This window comes from Capsicum annuum, chromosome 4 (genome assembly GCF_002878395.1).
Source record: "Capsicum annuum cultivar UCD-10X-F1 chromosome 4, UCD10Xv1.1, whole genome shotgun sequence".
In the NCBI taxonomy this organism is placed as follows: domain Eukaryota; kingdom Viridiplantae; phylum Streptophyta; class Magnoliopsida; order Solanales; family Solanaceae; genus Capsicum; species Capsicum annuum.
Genome location: NC_061114.1, coordinates 106,561,280 through 106,585,735, shown reverse-complemented (window position 1 = coordinate 106,585,735; position 24,456 = coordinate 106,561,280). Strand labels below are relative to the sequence as shown.

The following is a 24,456-nucleotide window of genomic DNA, read 5'->3' as shown; positions in this document are numbered from 1 at the left end:
TATGTGTTCATTTAGATTCTTAACTTGCTTCAATTTCACCTTAAAAACTCTATACATTAAACACATATATACATAATTACACCCTTAATACCTCTTTTAGCATATCAAGAAGTCCTCAAAACTAAGCTAAATACGCAAAGACAACAATACTTAAATCCTTGTTCATCCTTGAAAAACTATTTACATTAGGCATAATCCAAGAAAGACTAACATCACTAATAAAACTAAGACACTCAATCTAGAACTACCACGACTACATTATTAGCAAGTTACACATTAAGCATGTCATATTACAATTGAAGACTTAAGAACACTATTTCAAAACTTCCTAACCTTAAGAATTGAATCTGCCAAGTACACAAACTCATGCACATTACTCAACAAAGGGGCCATAAAAGCAACCAAATCATTATCAAACATGCTCCCTCACCATAAGAGAGTCACCCATGCAATTTATCACAAAAATAGGTGTAAGAATTAAATTTTGCTGACTCTCACAATCACATAAGATGAACCATAAGCTTTCCCTTAGTGTAGTACTCCACTAATTTCATAATATTGAGGCTCAAGATCAAGTAGAACTTTATGGGGTGTAATGTAGGATAAGGGATGGGTAGGAACTATTATGGCTAGTAATAGTGACTATCTTCCCTAAGAGCTTTAATAAATCACTCATTCATTAGAATCCTCTTTATCCAACAAAATTGTTTACCATTTTTCTCTTCCCAGCTCACTTTGTTTTGCTCCATATCTTTAAGCTAGTTCACACATCTTAAGGATGGAGTATTTGCTATCAACACGTGATTCACTTTTGATTAATTTTTATCTTTATTACATTACTCCCAACCATAACACATAAAATTCTTTTGTCACACCAATAGCTATTTTCTTGTGGCTTCACTTTCATTATTTCCTTCTTTAGTTTTACACTGCCTACATTTTAATCTTTAAATTAAAGTGGTTAGAAGTTTAGGATAAAATTATAATCAATTGAAAGAAAGGGGATAAGCTACATATGAGGCTACTGAAGAATAGGCTAATTACTCAATGGGGATAAATAACATCATGCAATAAGGGTAGATAAGAAGGTATAAAACATGGTTATCAGGAAAATTCCTACATAATCTCCTAAATGCAACATTCCTTATGTTGCTTTGCAAACACACCAGGTAAGTTCTAGACATCAATATACAACAAGGAACATAATGAAAACCTCATTCACATATGGCACATGCTCAAATCAAGTAGGATCCCTATAGACTCTCAACCAAGCAACAACAAGAATTCAAAATTAATCCAACATAGCATAAGAGTCATATAAATGAACCTAGGTGTCTTAAAAATAGACATTCAACTCACTATACATGTTTTTACATTCAAAACCAACCTGCATCATGTAACCATACATAGAACTTATCAAGAACATCTCATTTATTTCTAATTATAAAAAATTTAAAATTACTCCTAAAAATCAAAAAGAAATACTGGATTCAAAAGGCGCCCCCTCAGAAAAGAATAAAAAAAAATCAAGAGGTGGGTAAAGTGTGCTTCTACTGAACAAACACCAAAAAACTAAAAAGAAATAATGCTAAAATATTGTTGTAATTTTTTATTTAATTTAGTCAAAAACTGGAAAATAATTAAAAATGGAATTCCTATAGCAACACTTCACCCTAAACAATTAAAAGATTGCCCACCCCATATTTAAAATCACACTTTGCCCCTAAAGTATAAATTAAAATTAAGGATAGAAATACTCCGTGAGGCCTCTAGGTCTAGCTAGTAGCATCATGATCATCAAAGAGGTCTGAAGGACCCCACACTCAGTATTTGTCATGATCCTTAGATCAGATCTATGATTTTTAGACTTTCCTACAACCAGTTGACTTAATCAAAAACACAAACAAAAACAAAGAAGATATAAACAAAAACTAAAAAATAAAATACCTACCTTAACTTGGGTGGCCTCCCTAAAAACTCCTGATTTATTATTGTAGCATGACTAACATCATAAATCCTAACCATATTCTATCATCCTCTTTCTCCTACTCAAAGACTATCTTCTTGTTCCTTTTTTGACCTTTTGAGTGCTTACTCTTAAGGTCTATAGCTCTTTCTACGCTTGTATTTTCAGGATCCTCTTCAAGTTTTGCAACTTTAGGCTTAAAGGTTAATATAGGTAGCTTCATGATAGAGTCCAAATAGATAAATGGAGGTTTTCACTCCTCTACACCACACTCGTCTACTTCCATAGTTGTTATTATGCACAAATCTTTTGTAATGACCCTTCAGGTCATTTTCTATATTTCCACTTATGTTTATTGTTAGAGCTTCTTTATAGATACCTCAAGTCATTTATGACTTTTTGGAACTAAAATTTTGATTACCGGATAATTGTTTTTATTTTTAGAGTCAATTCTCTAATTTAAAGTTTTTGTTTGTTCTAAATGGCCATCGGGCAAAAAATTTAGTTAAATGGCCTCAAATAAAAATTTTGACTATTCCAACAACTCTAAAATATTGATTTTAGGCTAAAAAGACTCTTGGTTTGGGTCCTGAAGCACCCGGCCTAATTTCGACCTATAGGTCAAAAAGTTAAGAAATTGGAAATTAGGTGTGGGACATATTTTTTGTTAAAATGACCTTAGATCAAAATTTTGACTATGACATTGAGTCCAAAACATCAATTTTGATAGGGTTACATAGTTTGTTTGTGTATATGATATTCCAGATGAATCCTGAGGATTTGATAGAGTTGTATTTGGTACATCACACTAATAGCGATAGTTTGGGCTGTGATCGCGACTCCTTTGAGAATAGCAACATATGTTGCAATCATGGGTCTAAGTGTCGTGATTGTGACTTTCTTGTGCATCTCAAAATAACATGATCATGATACCTTTGTTGCGATAACGACTCATATGGTAGCCATTATATATCATGATAGCAATTATTGGGTCACGACTGTGATACTGGAGGACTTGGTATGGGTATAAATAGACACTTTTTGCATGATTTTACCCATTATTCATCTATTACAAAAGACTTAAAACCCTAAGGATTGAGATAACTTAAAATTAAAGATTGTGGGTGATCTGGGAGCTTGTCTAACACTTATTTATGCAATTATCTTTCAATTGTGGTAAGATTTCACCTTTTTTCATGAAAGAATATCCCATTTCTTATTCAAAAATCCCAAAACCTTGGAGGCTTGATTTTGTCTCCAAATTAGCTCGAATTTCACCCATTCTTGAAGATAATGACTCCTTGAGCATGGAGGAACATTGGATTCATTTCAAAAATGTGATTTTCAATAAATGAGACCCACATGGGATTTTTAGGTGATTACTAGACCCGAATCACAATAATGAAATATGGGTATCATTATTCTCATATTGATGAGTAGAATGTGATTTTGATAGCTTGGCATCTATAGAAGCTTTTTGAAAGGGAAATGCGGTTAATTAGTGGATTTTTGAAGCTTTTTTCAGTAGCCAGGTAGGCTAAGTTTTATTCCTTTTTTATATTGAGCTAAGTCATAGTATGTTTATGATATTGTGTTAGATTTGGAGTGGGTTTTAGGTGTTGGTGTAATAAATTAAAATACTTGGGATTAGTTGGATTATTTAGGCTATTTTAAATATTGCTTTGGGCATGCTTAGCCTAGTTATTCCTGTCTTAGGTGAAATTGACCTTGTAGCCTTTTGTTTAGGATAGAAATACCTTAGTTACTTAAGTAATAAGGAGATTTCCATGGTCACTTGAGTTTAGGAGGAGACTTACCCGAATTGCCATTACCTTAGGTGGAATTAACTTAGTTACTCTACATTAGGAGGAATTTCTGCCTTAGGGATAGTTATGTCTTATTCAACATCTAATGATGGATTTAGATACCTTATCCTAGTCCGAGGTGGACATTGCTTGGTAAATTATTTTATATTTTTAGAAGTGGTCTCTTTAACCCACCTTAGGCCAAGACTTGTAATAGTTATTAGAGACCTTTTATATGCTTGGGTACATCCAGGAAAATGGTTATTATGGGGATATTGAGATGCCTTGGTAATTAATAGTTATGATGGGTGACATTGGAAGTAGTACTTAACGATGATGCTATGAATGAGTTAGTGAGTAAGTTTATGATGGGCTATTGAACATATTAATGATTGAGCTATTGAATCTGCTATTGAGAAAGCTCTTTGCTATGATATTAATTAGGATATTTCTTGAGCTATTGGATATGAAATAGACTAAGTTAGCAATCACGTCTATCAACTATGCTTGTCAATCATGCTAATGATTTTATTGATAATTATGCTATTGATTATACTAGTGATCATGTCTATCAATTATACTAGTAATCATGCTATTGGTCATGTTGATAACCATGCTTATTGAGTATATTAGCGATTATGCTATTGTTCATGCTAAAGAGCATGCCTATTAATTAAATTAGCGATTATGTTATTGATTATGCTAAAGGTCATGCTTATTTACTTTATTGGTAATCATGCTATTAATTATACTAGAGATCACTATTTTGATTATGATTATTGATCATGTTAATATACTATGTTAATGATTATGCTATTTGAAACACCCTAGTTTCTGGACCTTAGGAAAATTTCGTAGAATTCTGATCTCTGGACCCAATATGACTTATGCGTACGAGCCGTATGATAGGGTATGGATGGTATGGTCCATTCGTATGTTGACCGGTGTTGTTTGGTGAGATGGATTTTGGTTACTGAAATGGATACGACTCAGGGGTATGAGTCGTATTGGTGGTTACAAGTCATTTGGTTCCTTAACTTAATCTTAAACTTGGTTACTTAGGTTGAATTTGAGTATGAGTGGCTCACCATGAGTCGTAAGCCAATTTACCAATCATACCAGGGACTTGTATGGTAAATAGTGTTCAATTCCCTAGGTATTTTATTCTGCTAGAGATATGGGACAAGGATACAGATTGTATATTATGGTTACAACTTAGTTGGAAGAGTTAATACTATACAATGTTTGATCCAAGGGTTAAAGCTTTGATATGATTGGTGGATACCAATTGTACTGGGAGGGTATGACTCATAAGGGTCAGTCATATCCTTGTGAACAGATTTTATGCAACTTAATTGGGGTATTTTGGACATTTTCCTACTTATCCTAATAAGGCCCCATGACTTATAACCTACTTAGAAGGATATTTACCTTAACATTCTATTCATTAACACTTTGAAACTCTTCCTAAACCCTTCATAATTCTGCTAAGAGCTATTAAGCAAGGGGATCTAGAGTTTCAACTAAGGGATTAATTTGGGGCTTGTCTTGGTGATTTCTTTCCATCATCATCTTGGTTTAAGGCATGTTTCTCTTCCCTCATTATTAATTTAATTAAAGGCATGATTTATATAAATGGTTTCATGGTTTTACTATTACATGACTTTGGCTTTCAAATATGATTTGGGGGTTTTGATATTAGTTGCTTTTCTATGGTTTCCCATGGTTTAAATTATGTTTTTATTTCCATTGATGGTGGTTTTGGATAATTGGATTGAACAGGAATGACTTATTAGTAATTGGAATTGGTTTTGTTTATATTATCCCCCTAATGCATTTGGTAAAATGCTTATAAAGATATGTTCATTGCATTGGCTTTTTTTTAATGGAACTCTTACATGTTTTAAACTTTGTAAAGGAATTATGCATGGGTTAAATGGTTTGAAAATAGCTAAAGGATAATTGGTTATGCTTTTAGTGAACATGGAAGTCTCCCAAATAGTTTAATATGGTATATAGAAGGGCACTTGAAAGTCTCCTTAAACTTATAAAAGGTTGGCTATGGATGATACTTACAAGTAAGGGTTGGTATGATGATACCAATATCAATGGCCTTGGATAATAAATGGATAATGGTTTAGTTTTTTGGAAATTGGTTTTAATTATGCAATAATGTTGGGAAGTGTATCTAAGTCGTTGAAGGTGGAGGTCTCGGAGGGGGACCAAAATTGGAAACTCATATTTGTCATTATAAGGTTGGTTTTGGTTATGTATGCGTGATGTCACACTTTATTTTAGGGATATACTAGTCATCCCATGGAATATTTCCCTAGTCGTGTGGCTACACGCACTGGGGATCTTTAAGAAAGGGGAGCTAAACTCATATAGGCTATGCGTGGCTAAGGATGGCAAATCTACACAGCCCAGGTATAGATTTTAAAGGCATGCTATACTCGGTCCCTTTTCCCAGCATGGTTATACATACATATATATATATATGTATGTATGGTTTTATGCATCATGGATGGTTTTACTTGATTTTATAAATGGCATTATTTTATCCTTATCTTGAGATCATGCTAGTGGTCACTCGCTAACCCCGTCTATAGGAGGTTGTATACCCACGCTATGTAGGAACCAACCGTTCAACTCCTTCTACATAGTGATTGACTCGAGGACACTATTTGGACTGAAGTGGTAGGCTTCCATCCTTTCAGAAGGCTCTATTTTATGTTATGGATACTTTAAGACATTTTGACTTTAGTTTGGATAGTGGTTTTGGCTATGGTTGGGGGCATGTCCCAACTAGATTTCATTACTCTTTGGATAACGGATTTGCGGTACTTTTATAGGTTAGAATGAGTGGGATCGGTATTGATGCCAACCTTGGAATTGGAAAAGGTTAGGAGGTTGGCATCATTGAACATAATTTCTCATTGTTCCTTCATATTTCATTTTGGGATTAATTATATTATATTTTGGAACGTCTTTGGTTATGGCCTGGTTTATGGCCTTATTTGGTGTGGTTTAGTATGGTTGAATCATTGGTATAGGATGGTTGGACTCGGTTGTGTTGGTCATAGTTGTGATCTATTCCCAAGGTCTTTGTGTAAGCAGATGCACTATTATGTTACATGCTCAGAATTCAGCCAACTTAGGAAAGGCGACTAGAGGTTGGGTTAGGTAATAGGGGTGGTGTCCAATCCTGGTTGAACTTAGAATACCCATTACGACAAGGCCTCAGGGAAGGTTATGTCAAGTTGGTATCAGAGCCTAGGTTCATGGTCAATTGGGAGTCCACAAATCCGTGTCAAGTAGATTCTCTTTTAGGGGTGTGTAGCGTGCCACACTTATAAGGGAGAGGCTACAAGGCATTTAGAAATGCTTCTCTTTCTTGGTATTCTATATTCAAGATTGAATTCTCAGTCCTGAAATCCTCTCTAATCCTTATTTGTTCATCTTTCATATCATCCCTCATAGATCTGGAACAAAAGGAAATTATTTTATTTTATCTAGGGGTAATTATGTAGGGGTGCATCCTACTTCAGGGGTTCATCTTTGATCTGATGATCTTATCCCTAATAATTTTAGAGTTTCATTGATTGCTACTAATCCTCCTCAAGGCGAGCTAACTAATGCAGAATTCTATCAATCTATTCATGCTATTGCTAAATTAGTTGCTGCTCAGGTTGAGCAGTACGTGTCTGGTGCTTTGTATGCTGAGGCCTTAAGGGTTGACCAATTTATGGAGATGGGTCCTCCCACTTTTTTGGAGTAAAGGTAAATGAGGATCCACAAAGTTTCTTAGATGATATGGAAAATATATTTTGGGTAATGCATGTTACCATTGGTGAGAAGGTAAACTTTACAATTTATCAGCTCAAAGATGTTGCATGTCAGTGGTATGAGTAGTTAAATAGGGATAGAGGTGATGTGGAAGAGGAAGGGTTATGGGAGGACTTTTCTAACACCTTCTTGGATCGATTCTTTCCTTAAAAGTTGAGGGAAGAAAAGATAGAGAAATTTGTGAACCTCAGGCAGGGGAGAATTTCTGTCAAGGAATATGCCTTGAAGTTTTCCCAGCTGTCATGGTATGCTCCTGATTTAGTGGCTGACATATGGGCAAGAATGAGAAAGTTCACTTCTGGGTTGAATCAAGATATGACTTTTGGAGAGCAAGACCTTTTTTTTATTAAAGATATGGAAATCTCTAGGTTACTGTTCATATGCAATAAGTGGAGGATGAAAAGAGGAAGCAAGTAGATTTTGGGGATAGGCAAGGTAAGAGGAGCAAGGTTTTTTTATCAAAGAGGGGCTCAATCTCATGGTGTTCGAGATGGTGGCAAATAAAAGAAAAAAAGTGGGGGAGTTCTGGTTCCTACTCTTCTGTAAGTGCTCCTTATTATCAGGAGATAGGTGTCATCATGGTGTTGACAATTCTCGAGCACAAGGTGCCCAATATCATGTGAGTGAAGGTCAGTCAGTTTCTTCATATCCTCTTTATCAATTTTGCGGTCATCCTCATCAGGGTTATTGCAATAAAGGAAAGGACAAATACATCAAGTGTGGCTTGGTGGGCCATCGGCTCAGGGATTGTTTGGTCAATAAGGTTGATATGAGGCAAATAAGATTCCTGTGGCTTTTTCTTCTACTTTGGCATCGGGTGGTGTGGCATCTGCTTCTGTTACTACTCCTGGTTCTAGTGTTGGTCGAAATAGGTTGTATGCTTTAGCATCCCAACAGGAATTTAAGGCGTCACATGATATCATTACTGGTATGTTATAGATTTTCTCTTGTGATGTATATTATTTTCTTGGTCCAAGGTCTACTCTTTCCTATATAACTCCTTATATGGCTTTGTCTTTTGGTTTCAATCCGGGTTAGAAAAAAGAAAAAGGATCCAAAATAACTTCCGGATATATACCTGTGGAAAGCATACCTTGGTAGATTTGTTTGAGTTGGATATGGTGGATTTTGATGTCATTCGAGGTAAGGACTGGTTACACTCTTGATATACATCTTTGGATTATCGGACCCGTAGGGTTATCTTTAGGATCCTGGTGAGCTTGTTATAGAATGGGAGGGTGTTTCTTTAGCACCTAGAGAGAGGTTTATTTCTTATCTTAGAGCTCGGAGGTTAATCTCCAAAGTTTGTCTTTATCATTTGGTCCGGGTTAAAGATCCTAACTTGGAAGGTCATTATTATCTGTCAGTTCCTATGGTTAATGAGTTTCTAGAGATCTTTCCAGATGATCTTCCTGGTGTTCCTCCGAATAGGGAAATAGTGTTTGGTATTAATTTACTTCTAAAAACTTGTCCAATTTCTATTCCTCCATATAGAATGGCTCTGGCTGAGTTAAGGGAACTCAAGGAGCAACTTAAGAATGTTCTAGATAAGGGGTTTATTTGTCCTAGTGTCTCCTTAGGGTGTGCCAGTGTTGTTTGTATGCAAGAAGGATGGTTCCTTTCAGATGTGCATTGACTACAGGCAGTTGAATAAGGTGACGGTCAAGAACAAGTATCCTCTTCTAAGGATAGATGATCTATTTGACCAATTACAAGGTGCCAAGTTCTTTTCTAAGATAGATCTTCGGTCAGGGTACCATCAACTAAAGAATAGGGAGGTGGATATCCCTAAGATGCCTTTTCATACTCGGTATAGGTACTTTAAGTTATTGGTGATGTCATTTGGGTTGTTTAATGCTTCGGCAGTATTTATGGATATGATGGTATATTTCCCTTGTCGTGCGGCTACGGGCTCTTTCAGTAGGAGGAGCTGAACCCATATATCCCATGGGTGGTTTAGGATGGCAAAGTTACACAGCCCAGTTAAAGGTTTTAAAGTCATGCTAAACCCAGTCCCTTTTCCCGGCAAGGTTATATATATATATATATATATATATGGTTGTATGCATCATAGATGGTTTTACTTGATTTTATAAATCGCACTATTTTATCCTTATCCTGTGATCATGCTAGCGGTCACTCACTTAGTCCATCTGCTGTCTATTGTATACTTACACTACGCAGGAATCGGCCGTTCTACTTCTCCTACATAGTGATTGACCGGGGATAGCATTTGGACTCAAGTGGTGAGCTTCCATCCTTTTGGAAGGCTCTATTTTATGTTATTGATACTTTTAGGCATTTTAACTTTATTTTGGATATTATTTTTGGCTATGGTTGGGTGGCATGTCCCAACTGGATTTCATTACTCTTTCAGATAGAGTCTTTGTGGTACTTCTATAGGTTAGAATAGGTGTGATCGGTATTGGTGTCAGCCTTGGCATTGGAATAAGATGGGAGTCTGGCATCATTAGACATAATTATCAGTGTTCCATCATATTTGATTTTGGGATTAATTATATTATGTTTAAGAATGTCTTTGGTTATTGTCTAGTTTTTGGCCTTGTTTGGTATGGTTTGTATAGTTGGATCATTGGTATGGGATGGTTGGACTCGGTTGGGTTGTTCACGGTTGTGATCTATGCCCACGGTCTTTGTGTGAGCAGTTACACTATTATGTTGCATGCTCGGAATTCAGCTAACTCAGGGCAAGTGGTTGGAGGTTGGGTTGGGTAATGGGGTGGTCTCTGGTCCTGGTCGGACTTGGGACACCCATTATGACAAGGCCCCAGGGAGGGTCGCATCACTATTGGCCATAATAATGATGGTACGACTATCGGTTCATGTTCGGATATTACTTATGCTATGAATTATACAAATACTGATTCAAGTTTGAATAATGATAATGATATTGATTATTTATACCCGGTTGAAGTCCGTAGGATGGCTATGATATTGATGATGATATTGATTTTTTATACCAAGTAGAATTTCAGAGGATGGCAATGATATTATTGATGACATTGTAGTGATGATATGGAGAATGAAATCGGTGATGATATTTATGAGGATATTGTTAAATATCCATACCGGTTTAAGTGCAGATATATGTGTGTGTATGTGTGTATGTGTGTTATAATACAATGTCATAGTTATTATGATATGATGATATCAGGGTGTGGGATTGACAATAGTGAATCTAGTTAAGCATGAAAATGGGGAAAGGGTTATAATGTGGTATGAAATGAATCGATTCTAGTGAAATGATGATTAGTTGATAAATGTTGATTAGTTGATAAATATTTGTAAGTTGATAAATATTTGTTAGTTGATAAATGTTGGTTAATTATTAAATAATGACTAGTTGATAAAGGATGATTTATTTACACATGATGGTTAGTTTGTAAGTGTTCATTAATTGACAAATGATGAAAATAGTCAATTGATGGTTATAGTGTGGCATGACTTGGATGAATTCTAATTGTATCATGAGAGTGATAAATGACAGTGGTGGATTATTCATCCTAGTTTGTACCTTCTAGGCTTATGGGGGCTTGTGATGGGTATTTACTTTTTCGCATAATTGGCATATGGGGGCCAAATTTTTAGTTATGACGCTGATCAAGCTCAACTTACTCCATAATGTATTGACAAGGTGATCGTTGTCAAATATAATAACCCAACGTAAGTAGGGGTCGAATCCTCAAGTAGCAAATCTAGTCTTCAAATCCTATCGTTGTTGAAAGCGTCTTAGTATAAACCCGTACTGTAAACGAAATGAAATGCATGAATTAAAATTTAGAAGGGGGGTTGGTTTGGAAAGTTGTGTTACCAAAGTTTATTCAAACTACCAATCAAGGACAACAAATGTTGATAAGATTTCAATATGATACAATTCTTGGGATTATGTCTTCCTAGGGGCAAATAATGCATGGGTTAGTGATAATCAAATGCAAATTCTATTTAACGACTTCATAGGTTGGATAGGTTAGGGGTTCTTGACACTATTTTATCAACCAAACATCAAGATTATCTCCCATGGATCCTTTCGGATACATCATAGAGATGGCAATTAAATCCACTCAATACCTCAATTGGGCATCCCTATTTCTAGGAAAATGCCCAAGACCTAGATAATTCTTATTCAACCCTTATTTCTAAGATAATGAAAAGAGAATAAGCTATATCTAACTATTGTTCACTAATACCTTGTCACCCATATCCCTCTTTCAAGGATGATATAGGATCCAAAAGTACACTCACATCCTTTTTCAAGGATGATGTAAGATTTTGGGAATTTGAGGTTTTAACCCACAAATTCTAACTCAATCAACCAAGCATTAGTAAAATCTATCATCATTAACCAAGAATATGCACTAATAAATCACAACCCATACATATTTGTACCCTATTTCAATATAATCCTAAGATAGATGTTTAGCTACTCATGAAGTTAAAGGAAAGAAATATACCAAAAGGATCATTCAATGCTTCCATTCAAGATACAATCAAGACTATTCTCCAATTTAACTTCAATTATAACTAAACTCAATTGATAAATTAGCAACAACAGTTTTCCTAATTTGGTAGGGTTTCAAATTACTCCAAGTTCAATTTTAGTTGGGAAGATCCCAAAAAAATGAAAGGGTTTTTTTTCTATACGGGATTTGGGGTCGACTTTATGAAATTACAAAACTGCCCCTTGGCATAAATCCACGCATCCGCGATCTCCCTAGCATGATCACTATCGCAACTCCCGCAATTATGTTGAGTCCTTCACGATTGCTGACTCTGATTGATCTTGACTGGCCGCGATCACGGTAACTGAGGTCAGATCCTATTCCTATTTTTGCACTTCTCTTTCTTTTTTGACCCCTTTTTAGCTCACTTTACTTCTTTTCTTCTCATCACCTATATACCTACAAAATATGGGAATTAGTGCATTCAATTGACAAAGTTGTCTCATTCATACCGTTAAATCATAGTAGTGTGCATGCATTTGGATGTAAATGAGTGGTAAATTTACCACTCATCAATACCCCCAACTTAAACTTTGTTTTTCCTCAAGCAATACTTCTTCTTACTCACTTACACTATGCAATTGTAAGCCCATTTAAACGACCAAATGATCACAATGACTTTGGACTTGGTTAATACCAACAAATAGCTCTCAAGTAACGGCAAAGCTATTTGCACAATTCCTCTCAATATGAAACACAATTTTAAAGATGAAAGGGACTTCAAAGAATAACAATGCAAAAATCACTAACTATCTAAAAGTGACTTTGTATCGATAGCAACTCTACTACACTCATATTTCCTCATTTTTTGGAATATGATAATTTTAACTACCTCAATTTGTCGACATACCTCCTAATACGAAGGAAATCCCACACACACCAAACTATCTATTATGAAATAAGGGATTTTAATGCAAAACACTCTCTCACATAAAGACTCTCTCAATGCTAAAGAGTACCATACCATAGGCTTGCCTTTATTTTCAATAGCCACTATAATGAATACACTTGGTTGGAGATCTCAAAGGGTTTTTGGAGCGTGTAACATAGGTTCGGTGAAGGGTATGATATCATTTAAGAATAAAATGGCTACACCCTCCTTGAACATCTTCATCGCACTATTCAATCCAACTTTTCACCATGGACCACTTCATTTGTTTCCAAAATTCACACATGTGTACTTATCTACCTTGATTAACCCATCCCTTTGAAATCATTTTCTTTTTTCCTAATTCTTTTTCTATCTAATATTATTCCTTCATTTGATGACTCCTCTTTTTTTCACTTTTTCCATTTCTTTCATTGCTTAGCATCAAAGGCATCCACTTGTATTACCATGGACCAAGGTCATCTCTTCCAAACTTACAACACCCAACTTAGACATTTCGCCTCAAGTTTCATTTTCCAAGTTCAAGGAGGGTAGGGTTCAAAAGAGGGAAAAACTTTGAATGGTTCAGGGCTTGTAATGTGGTTGCCAAAAAGAGGTTAGAAGGCTCAAAATGGGTAACTAAGGATACTATTCTATGTATGGGTAGGCGATTTAGGCTAAAGTGGGTTTCTATGTTCACAAAGAAGGCCTAAGATAAGTTCACCAATCAAGTGTAATCACAATTAGCCTTGAGATACTAACGGGGAAGCTTCTAGATTGTACAAGTATATGTAAGACTTAAACAATTACGCTCACCGCACATGGCATGCAAACTTTTCAAGGAGGATCAATTTCACTTCCTACTAGAGTAAAAGGGGAGTATTTACTAATTTCTACAAAGCTAAAGACTTTGGAGTCACAAAAAGAGGTAAAGTATCATTACAAAATTGTTCACATCCATTCCCTTGGTTTTCAAAAAATTTTGGATAGAAAAGGGTGTTTTCTTTGCATTTACACCACATAAAATTTGCTATTGATGGTGCCAAACCAAGCCTTCATCTCACATTTCATCTCTCAAGAGGGAAAACCATATGGCTACTCAGATTTCACCATAGGTGTAAGGTCAATCCCAAACTCCAATGCTACGGGTACTCAGACTTCCCCTGCATCTATGGCTCAAAACCCAATCACGATGATTTTTCCTTAAGAATATCATAACTCAATCTATCATTGGGAAAGGCTCATCTAATATCATTATAAGCAAGATAAAAATAGAAACTAAAAATGAAATGAGTAACTAATCCATGAAATGTGGGCACCATTAGAGTACCCAAATATTATAACCCAAAATAAAAATAAAAATCATCTAAATCAATATAAAAACATCCATAAATATCTCAATAATACAGACCAAATGAATAAATTTGGAGACTTTCACCCCTAACAAAAAATCTTGCAGTGACCACACTACATCATCAATAAAGCATAAAGAGAGAAAAAGGGTGCTCTCTATAACCATCAAGAGTTGTTGTCGTCTTAGGACTTAGCATCACATCTTGCATCATCTAAACCAAAACACTATGTTGGGGCCTCATCATCACAATCAACTCTAGGATAATGAAGTCTATCTCTGGGTTTTAGGACCTTCCGCGGGCCCTTCACCCTTTCCATATCTTGGTGAAGAATTTGTCTCTCTTTTTCTCCCTCTTTTTCATCTTCTCGTGTGAGTCCCTGAGATCCCTACAATAATGTGACAAAGATGATTAGGCCCTCTAAATCCTAGAAATAGTAGTCTCTTGCTTCTTTTGATTCTCTAGGTACTTCTCATAAAAGGATCGAGTAATATATAAATGTTAGGTAGTGGAAGACTCTCTCAGCCCTTGAGGAAATCCTACTACAAGCTCCTTTATCGCCCTTATCTCCAATAAGATTTTCTCAGAATTCCCTATAGTGGATGTCCTGAAGGAGTCAATTTCCTCGCCTATCAACTTTTCTTAATCGATCTTCATCTTTTTACTCTTACCAGATGCACCCTTACCTAGAATCTTAACAGGGTAAATTGAGGTGTTAGGATACACCCAAGTGTCTCCAGGATACTCCTCAACCTCGCTCTCTTGTACATCTCAGTAATCAAAGAAAGAAATAAGAGGAGTATACCACTGTGGTTCTTGAAATCCCTCATGTCTGAAATCACAAGCTGACTAATATTCAAAGAAATGTAGTCTAGGATACAAGAAACCATTGGGCTCTCATATCTGGAAAAGCAATTATTTGTGTGTGTGAAGAAACCCGGCTACCAATAATACTCAACTATATCCTTGCCTTAGATGTGAAATAATTCATCGATATACCCCTCTTGGTGGCTGCCCAATGAACCTCCTTGCCTGGATACAACTTTTTAGCCATCCAAATCCCCAGTTCACACCCCTTTGGCTTGAATTAGATCATGTCCTCATCCAGTAGCCCATATAAATAATTAATTTGTTCGACCCCACAGTGGACATTCTTCCCCCGAATGCATACAATTATTTTTAAGTCGGATCCTCGAGGGACCCATCATTCACCTCTATGTCCACAACATCAATTACAGACACCACTTGTAGTTCCATGGGTTAGTTCTCGATTTTGCTAACCCAAAAGGACAATTCATCATTTTGGACCCAAAATTTCATTTCTCCTAGATCCATATCAATCATAGCTCTTATGGTTACAAGGAATGGTCAATCAAGGATAATAGGTATCTCTTGGTTTATCTCATAATAACGAACCATGAAGTTCGTCGAAAGGATGAAACAATCCACCTTCACCAAAACATCGAACAATATCCCACCCGGTCTCTTGATAGACTGGTCGCCATCAAAATCCTCATTGTTATTGGAGTTGGAGTTCCCAAACCAAGTCTTCGATAGATTTCATAGGGCATGAGATTAATTCTTGCACCAAGGTCACACAAAGTTTTCTTAAACTTGTGTGTCCCTATGGTGCAAGGGGTTATAAAGGCCTCGGGATCCTCTTTCTTTTTCGTTATAGCACTAGTCATAATAGAGCTACATCTATGAGTAACTTCAATGGTCTTACCATCAATAAGATGTTTCTTTGACATCAAATTATTCATAAGCTTAGCATATCCTAGAATCTTGAATAACCTCAATCAACGGTATATTAATTGATTGATTACTAAGCTTAGCAAGGAACGTCTTGAATTTGGAGTTGTCCTCCTTTTTTTGTAGTTTTTGAGGTAATGGGTTAGGAATCTTCATGGTGGGAAATGTATCACTTTGTGGTTCATCACTCTCAACTACCTTAGGATCTCCTTCCGCATCAACCATTTCTTTACTCATCATTGGTTCTTTTTCATCCCCTTCTTGAGACTTTGGAGCCTCCTTATTTGAATCAACCATAAGATTCTTATTCACATTTTTTTGTTCAACATTGGCCTCTTCTTAAACTTCCACCACAATATCACTAAGGGGTTTTCCACTCCTAATAACAATTACCAATACTTAAAAATCATTTTTTGGATTCATAATGGTATTACTAGGAAGGTCTCATTTTTGTTAGCATTAAGTTGAGTGTAGATTTAGCCAATTTAAGTCACCAATTATTTGATTAAGGTTGAGAGTGATACAACAGTTTGATTGATTTGCAAAAATTCGCCTTTTAAGTCTCGGACCATCTTGTTTATTTTCTCCTCTCTCACCAAGATCCTCGCTAACACATCCTCGGTCTTGAAACTTTTAGGATCAATGAAATTGGACTCTTTGCCTTTTACTCGGTCATGGTGGGGCACATATCGATCATACTCCCTTTTCTTGTCCTTCTAATTACAATCTCTATCCCTATCATGCCATTTTTGTTCTCTTTCACGATCAGTCCAACCTTGGTTTCCACCTTGCCTTTGATAGGTCGGGAGGGAACCCACTGAATAGTTAGCCAAATATATAATTTCTTTATCATGCCTCTTGGCCACTTCTTCATCATATCCTTGGATGCCATAGAATTTACCATTTTTTTAGGTACACCCATCACATGCATTCTTAGGAGCTCTAATTATGTCATCATTTTTGCCGTGTTTTCCTTCCTCACTTCATCTTTCTTCTTTGCTCTTTATCAACATAGGAGGTGGTAGGGGACCCTTTAGCTACCTCAGTGTCTTGGGTATGCCATCCCCGATTTTTTCTTTATGACTTCCTCAAGCAAGTTTGTAGTAACATTATAAGACAACTTCACAAGTGAATCCCCGGCTGCATTATCCACCATAATTTTATTTAGTTGATCCAAAACTCAATAGAAGACTTAGAAAACATTCTTCTCCGGGACCTTATGGTTGGTACATTGCATGAACTTCCCATTAAATCTCTCCCATACCTCATTTAGAGGTTCTCCATTCAATTGAAAAAAATTGGTGATTTCATCACACAATTGCAACATCTTAGATTATAGGAAATATGATCTAGGATAGCAACTACAAGTTTGTCCCATGATGTGATTAACCCATCAAGAAGAGATCATAGCCACAACACCACCTCACCCATGAGAAAAAATAGGAAGAAGCGCAACCATATAGACTCTTGTGATATGTGAGCAATGTTAAAGGGGCCACACACTTCCACAAAGTTCTTCAAGTACAAATTTAGATCTTCATGAGCTTGACCCCCAAAGAGACCTTTTATTTGAAGCATGTGCAACATAACACTCATGACGTGGAATACCCCATTCCCCTGATTAGATGGGATAAGGTTAACACTCGCACGTCCAGCATCATGGAGTTTCTCCTCGTCATCAAGGGGCCCATCAAAGGTCCCAACATTACTTTCATGGTCACTCATTGTGTCGTTAACACTATTCAAATCACCTAAAAGAAACAAAAGAAACAACCAAAATAAATAACAACCACAATGGGTAAACCCAAAGCCACTATCAACATCGCACAAGTGAAAACTAAGTTTCACGCCCTGGAAATGGCACCATTTTGATCACGCTCAACTTACTCCATAATTTATAGTCAAATATAATAACCCAACGTGAGTTCGGGTTGAATCCTCGAGGAGTGAATCTAGTCGTCAAATCCTATGGGTATTGAAAGTGTCTAAGTATAAATTTGTAGTGTAAACAAAATGCATGAATTAAAATGAGGGATTGGTTCGGAAAGTTATTTTACAAAAATCTATTAAAATTACCAATCAAGGGGGAAAATGTGGATAAGATTTCAATATGAGATGAGTATTAGGATTATGCCTTCCCAAGGGCAAATAATGCATGGGTTCATGAAAATCAAATGCAAATTCAAGTTAACAACTACATGGGTAGGATAAGTTAGGGATTATTCACGCTAATTCTCCAACCAAACCTCAAGATTATCACCCATGGACCCTTTCGGATACATCATGGATATGGCGAGCAAATCCACCCAATTCCTTAATTAGGCATCCCCATTTCTAGGAAGATGCCTAAGACCAAGGTAATTATTATTCCACCCTTATTTCTAAGATAATGAAAAGGGAATAACCTACATCTAACTATTTTTCACTAATACCTTGTCATCCTTATCCCTCTTTCAAGGATGATTAGGATCCAAAAGTATAAACGCATCCCTATTTCAAGGATGATGTGAGATTTTGGAAATTTAGGGAGTTCACCCATAAATTCCATCACAATCAAGCATGCATTAGTAAAACCCATCATAATAAACCAAGAATCTACTCTAATAAATTACAACTCACACATATTTGCACCCTATTTCAATATAATCCCAAGATAATTGCTTATCTACTCATTAAGCTAAAGGAAAAAATATACCAAAAGAATCATTCAATGCTTCTATTCAACATGAAATCAATAATATTCTCCAATTTAACTTCAATTATAACTAAACTCAATTGAAAAATTATCAACAATAATTTTCCCAATTAAATCTCTCCCATACATGATTTAGAGGTTCTCCATTCAATTGAAAAAAACTGGTGATTTCATCACACCATTGCAACATCTTAGATTATGGGAAATACGATCTAGGATAGCAACTATAAGTTTGTCCCATTATGTGATTGACCCAACAAGAAGAGATCATAGCCACAACACCACCTCACCCGTTAGAAAAAATAAGAAGAAGCACAACCATATGGACTCTTGTGAGATGTGAGCAATGTTGAAAGGGCCACACACTTCCATAAAGTTCTTAAAGTATAAATTTAGATCTTCATGAGCTTGACCCCCAAAGATACCTTTTATTTGAAGCATGTGCAACATAACACTCATGACGTGGAATACCCCATTCCCCTGATTAGATAGGATATGGATAACACTCGCACGTCCAGCATCATGGAGTTACTCCTCATCATCAAGGGGCCCATAAAAGGTCCCAGCATTACTTACATGGTCACTCATTGTGTCGTTGAAACTATTCAAATAACCTAAAAGAAACAAAAAAAATAACCAAAATAAATAACTACCACTACGAGTAAACCCAAAGCTACTATCAACATCGTACTAGTGAAAACTAAGTTTCACTCCCTGGAAATGGCATCATTTTGATCACTCTCAACTTACTTCATAATTTATAGTAAAGGCGATCGTTGTCAAATATAATAACCCGATGTGAGTTCGGGTTGAATCCTCGAAGAGCGAATCTAGTCTTTAAATCCTATGGGTGTTGAAAGTGTCTAAGTATAAATTCATAGTGTAAACAAAATGCATGAATTAAAATAAGGGGTTGGTTTAGAAAGTTATTTTAAAAAAATCTATTAAAATTACCAATCAAGAGGGAAAATGTGGATAAGATTTCAATATGAGATGAGTCTTGGGATTATGCCTTCCCAAGGGCAAATAATGCATGGGTTCATGAAAATCAAATGCAAATTCAAGTTAACAACTACATGGGTAGGATAGGTTAGGAATTCTTTACGCTAATTTTCCAACCAAACATCAAGATTATCACCCATGGACCGTTTTAGACACATCATGGATATGGCGAGCAAATACACCCAATTCCTCAATTAGGCATCCCAATTTCTAGTAAGATGCCTAAGACCAAGGTAATTATTATTCCACCCTTATTTCTAAGATAATGAAAAGGGAATAACCTACATCTAACTATTTTTCACTAATACCTTGGCATCCATATCCTTCTTTCAAAGATGATATAGGACCCAAAAGTATAAACACATCCCTCTTTCAAGGATGATGTGAGATTTTGGAAATTTAGGGTGTTCACCCACAAATTCCATCACAATCAAGCATGCATTAGTAAAACCCATCATAATTAACCAAGAATCTACTCTAATAAACTACAACTCACACATATTTGCATCCTTTCAACATAATCCCAAGATAATTATTTATCTACTCATTAAGCTAAAGGGATCATTCAATTCTTCCATTCAACATGAAATCAAGAATATTCTCCAATTTAACTTCAATTATAACTAAACTCAATTGACAAATTAGCAATAATAGTTTTCCCAATTTGGTAGGGTTTCAAATTGCTCCAAGTTCAATTCTAGTTTGGAAGATGTCAAAAAACAAAATGGTTTTTGCTCTATATGGGATTTGTGGTCGACTCCATAATATTACAAAACTGCCCCTTGGTATAAACCGTGTTACTGCGATTGCCCTAGATTGATTATGATCGTAATTCCCGCAATTCGGTGAGTCCTTTACAATTGTTGAATCTAACTAATCTTGACTGGCTATGATTGTGGCTCTCAGACCACGATCATGGAAACTAAGGTCATATCCTACTCTTGCTTTTCCAGCTTTTTCACTTCTCTTTATTTTTTTATCCCCTTTTAGATCACTTTACTTTTTTTCTTCTCACCACCTATATACCTATAAAATATGAGAAATAGTGCATTTAAATGACAAAGTTGTCTCATTCATAGTGTTAGATTATAGTAGGGTGCATGTCTTTAGATGTAAATGAGTGGTACATTTACCACTCATCAATCATATGTGTTGATGCTTTATGTTATGTTATGATATTATTTTGATTTATTTACTTATTTATTTACAGCAATGTTGGAATTACTTTAGTTTTATCTATACCTTGACTTAACTATGTTATCTTATATTTTATCATACTTATATCATTATCTAACTCAGTTATCTGATGATTTCTACTGAGTACCCATGGTTTTGGTACTCATACTATACTTCTATACCTTTTTAGTGAAGATCCAATTACTAGTTGTCATTCTTGATCGACGTTCATGTTGTGTTGATATCCGGAGATAGGATGAGATCTTGGAGTCGTAGTCATCTATTTCCTTTTATCTTTCTATATGCAGTTCTTTATTTTGAGATAGATATTATTAACTATTCTAGATACTTGAGTTATATTATTATTGCTAGATCCTCTTATACTAGCTCTACTAGGCCATGGTATGGTATCTATGTCGACTATCTTTATCAATTATAAATACTATGCTTATTTATAAATTTTACCTATTGATATCCGCCTATGTTGGAAAGCTTTCACCAAGTTAACTCATTGTGTTTAACTCTGGGTTAGGGTTTGGCTTACCTACTGGCGAGATAGAGTAAGTGACAACCTTAATCGTAAATTGGGTCATGACAAATGTGTATCAAAGTTAGGTTTCACCAATATTGTTGGTATAAGAGCAAGTGTCTAGTAGAGTTCTACGGATTAAAAAGATAACATTTGTTTCCTATCTTTGGGAAGCTATTGTACATTCTTAGGAGTTATTCACTTTTTCACTGATTTCATGTTAAGATTCTGAGTCAGTTTATAGAACATTCCTTTGATTTCACTCTTTCACAGATGGTCAGGACACATGCTACCACTATATAAGATGAGCATCCCAAGACCAAGCTTAGGGATCTTATGTCTAATCATGGATGACCTAGAGGTCATGGACAGCCTAGAGATATGTCCCTAATTAGGGGCCAGGAGTGGGGGCCTTCATAGACCTTATTCCCGCTCTTGAGCCATAGATTTTTTTGCCTAAGCCAGCGGTGGGCCGAGTACTAGCCCAAGCTCTACCAGGGTTTATTTTTTCTATAGTACTTAGAGATACTTTGGTTTAACTTTTGGGTCTATTTAGTGGTGCGTCATCTAATAGTGTACAGTCTATAGATCAAAGTCGTACTGAGGTAGGGGCACAGCCTGTAGTTGTGGCTCCTAGAGTTGAGGTCCCTCCTACACTAATGATTACTCAGTTGTTAGTTGCTTAACTAGTGATTTCCAAGCTTTCTATGTCTGTAGAGGATCAAAAGATGTTGGGTTTATTTTTTAGAATAGCTCTTCCTAGGTTTCTTAGTGCTCCGAGCGAGGATGCATATGAGTTTTTGATTGCTTGTGAGGATAGGCTTAGTAATTCAGGCCTTGTTGAGACTCATGGTGTATATTACACCATATTTTAGTTAGACTTGGATGCTTAACATTGGTGGAGATGTAATATGGATTCTAAACATGCTGGATTTTCTCCATTAACATGGACTCAATTCTCCGAGATGTTCTTGGAGAATTACATTCCTTACAGCCTCAGGGATCATTTAAGATATCATTTTTAGAGATTGGAATAGGGATCCATGACATTTATGTAGTATAGGCTCATTTTCATTAGTTGTCTAGGCTCGCTATTTCTATTCTGTGTACGAGTATGAGAGAGTTTATTGCTTTATAATAAGTGGTGAATTTACCACTCATTCGTACTTAACAGTCATGCATATTACCATATTTTGAATGAATAAGTTAGACATATTTGTTATTAAATACACTAATATCCACATTTTGCAAGAACATAGGTAATAAGATAAAAATATGTGGACACGAGCTGAAAAAAAAATCAATAGAAGAAAACAAGTGTAGTTTGAAGACCTAAAGCAGAACATAGCCTCAGTTACCATGATTGCGGTCAGTCAAGAAGGTCAATAAACTGCGATAGAGTGGCTCTGACCACTGTCACGATAGTTGCGAATAAGGACAAACTCCTGCAATCGTGGCCTAGCGGAAAAATAGCCTAAGGGCAAAGGTGTAAATGCACACAACTATTCCCAATTATTGAAACTTTATCTACTTCTTAGTTTTCATTTTTGGACGATAATTATTGTATTAATTTTAGGTGAAGAATACATTGGAGTAGCTTCTAATGAAGGATTAGAAAACTCTTATTGAAGATTTGTTGAAGTTCCAAGTTTGAAGTAACATTCACTTAGTCTTTCATAAATCAAATCAATGGAGATTTTTTGGTATACTTTGTTTACTTATCTTATGAGTATCTAGTTCTTCCTCTTGGGGTTATGTTAAAATAAGGTAAAAGTGTGTGTGGGTTGCATTTATTAGCTTCGTTTATTAGCTCATGTTGATGGGTTTTACAATTGCTTGATTGTAACATGGAATTTATTGGTGAATGCCTCAAATCTCCTAATACCCATCATCCTTGAAAATGGTATGTGGGTAACCTAGATCTTTCAACTATCCTTGAAAGAAGGGTTGTAGGTGACATTAGCCTTTGTGAACAATAATATAGATACTAACTATTCTCTTTTTGTTGTCTTAGAAATAAGCAAAGCTAGTGGAATTACTATATCTTAGGAATTATCCTAGAAATAGGGGTGCCAAATTAAGGCTTTATGATGTTTAGTTGACCACACCCACAAGGTATTCGAAGACTTTGTGATGTTGCAGTTTAAAAGACCATCCGACTACCTTTTTCTCTCCCATATCCCTTTATCAAATTCTCTCAACTTTTATTTAAATTTAACTATGTGTGAGTGTCCAAGTTGTGGATTTCAGCTCATTTTCATCCTCTAACTTGGTATGTGGTCTCAACTCCCTTATTTTTATGCTTTTTTTAGGCTGGAAACTTATTTTTAGGAGTAGACGTGAAATAGTATTTCTAATGCTAAATTTATGCTTATATGTGATTATTTTTGTGGTTAGCTATTGTAGTTGGTGTACACACCGATGGGGAAGTCTTGAGTACCCGAATTTTGGCCTAAATAGGATATGATTAGTGTGTGCACCATGTGTTTGATTGAATGCTCCAACGACTCCATTGTAGATTTCTTCACTTTTCAAGATCACAATTAAGCACTTAGGGTTTAAGTTTCATTAGCATAATAATCTATTGGTTGATTGTAACTCATTTTGGGGTTAAAATCTGGTGCTTGGTGATGTTCCAGAATCTATCAAAAATGGTCTTATCGCAATCATCTGGACTGCGATTGTGGTACCGCGATCATGGTCAAGGGTCCATGATTTCCATAACTGGGGCTAGTTTCTAGTTGAGAAAAAAAATCCTGCATGCCCATTTCTCACCCTCCCCCCAAAACCCACTATGACATTGCCACATGAGTTTATATGATTAATCTAACATGTTTTTGGCATGAAAATGTTAATGATAGTCCGAATTATACGCTTGCTGGCAGTGTTGGAGCCAGAATTTTCACCAAGGGGGTTTAAAATTGAAAAACATAGTCACACGAACT

The 24,456-nt window shown here is 35.9% G+C and overlaps 1 non-coding gene across 1 annotated transcript; it reads left to right on the top strand.

Moving 5' to 3' along the window:
• Positions 1 to 17,327: 17,327 nt before the first annotated feature.
• LOC124898283 lies at positions 17,328 to 17,430 on the top strand. Its single transcript, XR_007055258.1, has one exon. It is a non-coding gene; the product is annotated as a small nucleolar RNA R71 (small nucleolar RNA).
• Positions 17,431 to 24,456: the final 7,026 nt, after the last annotated feature.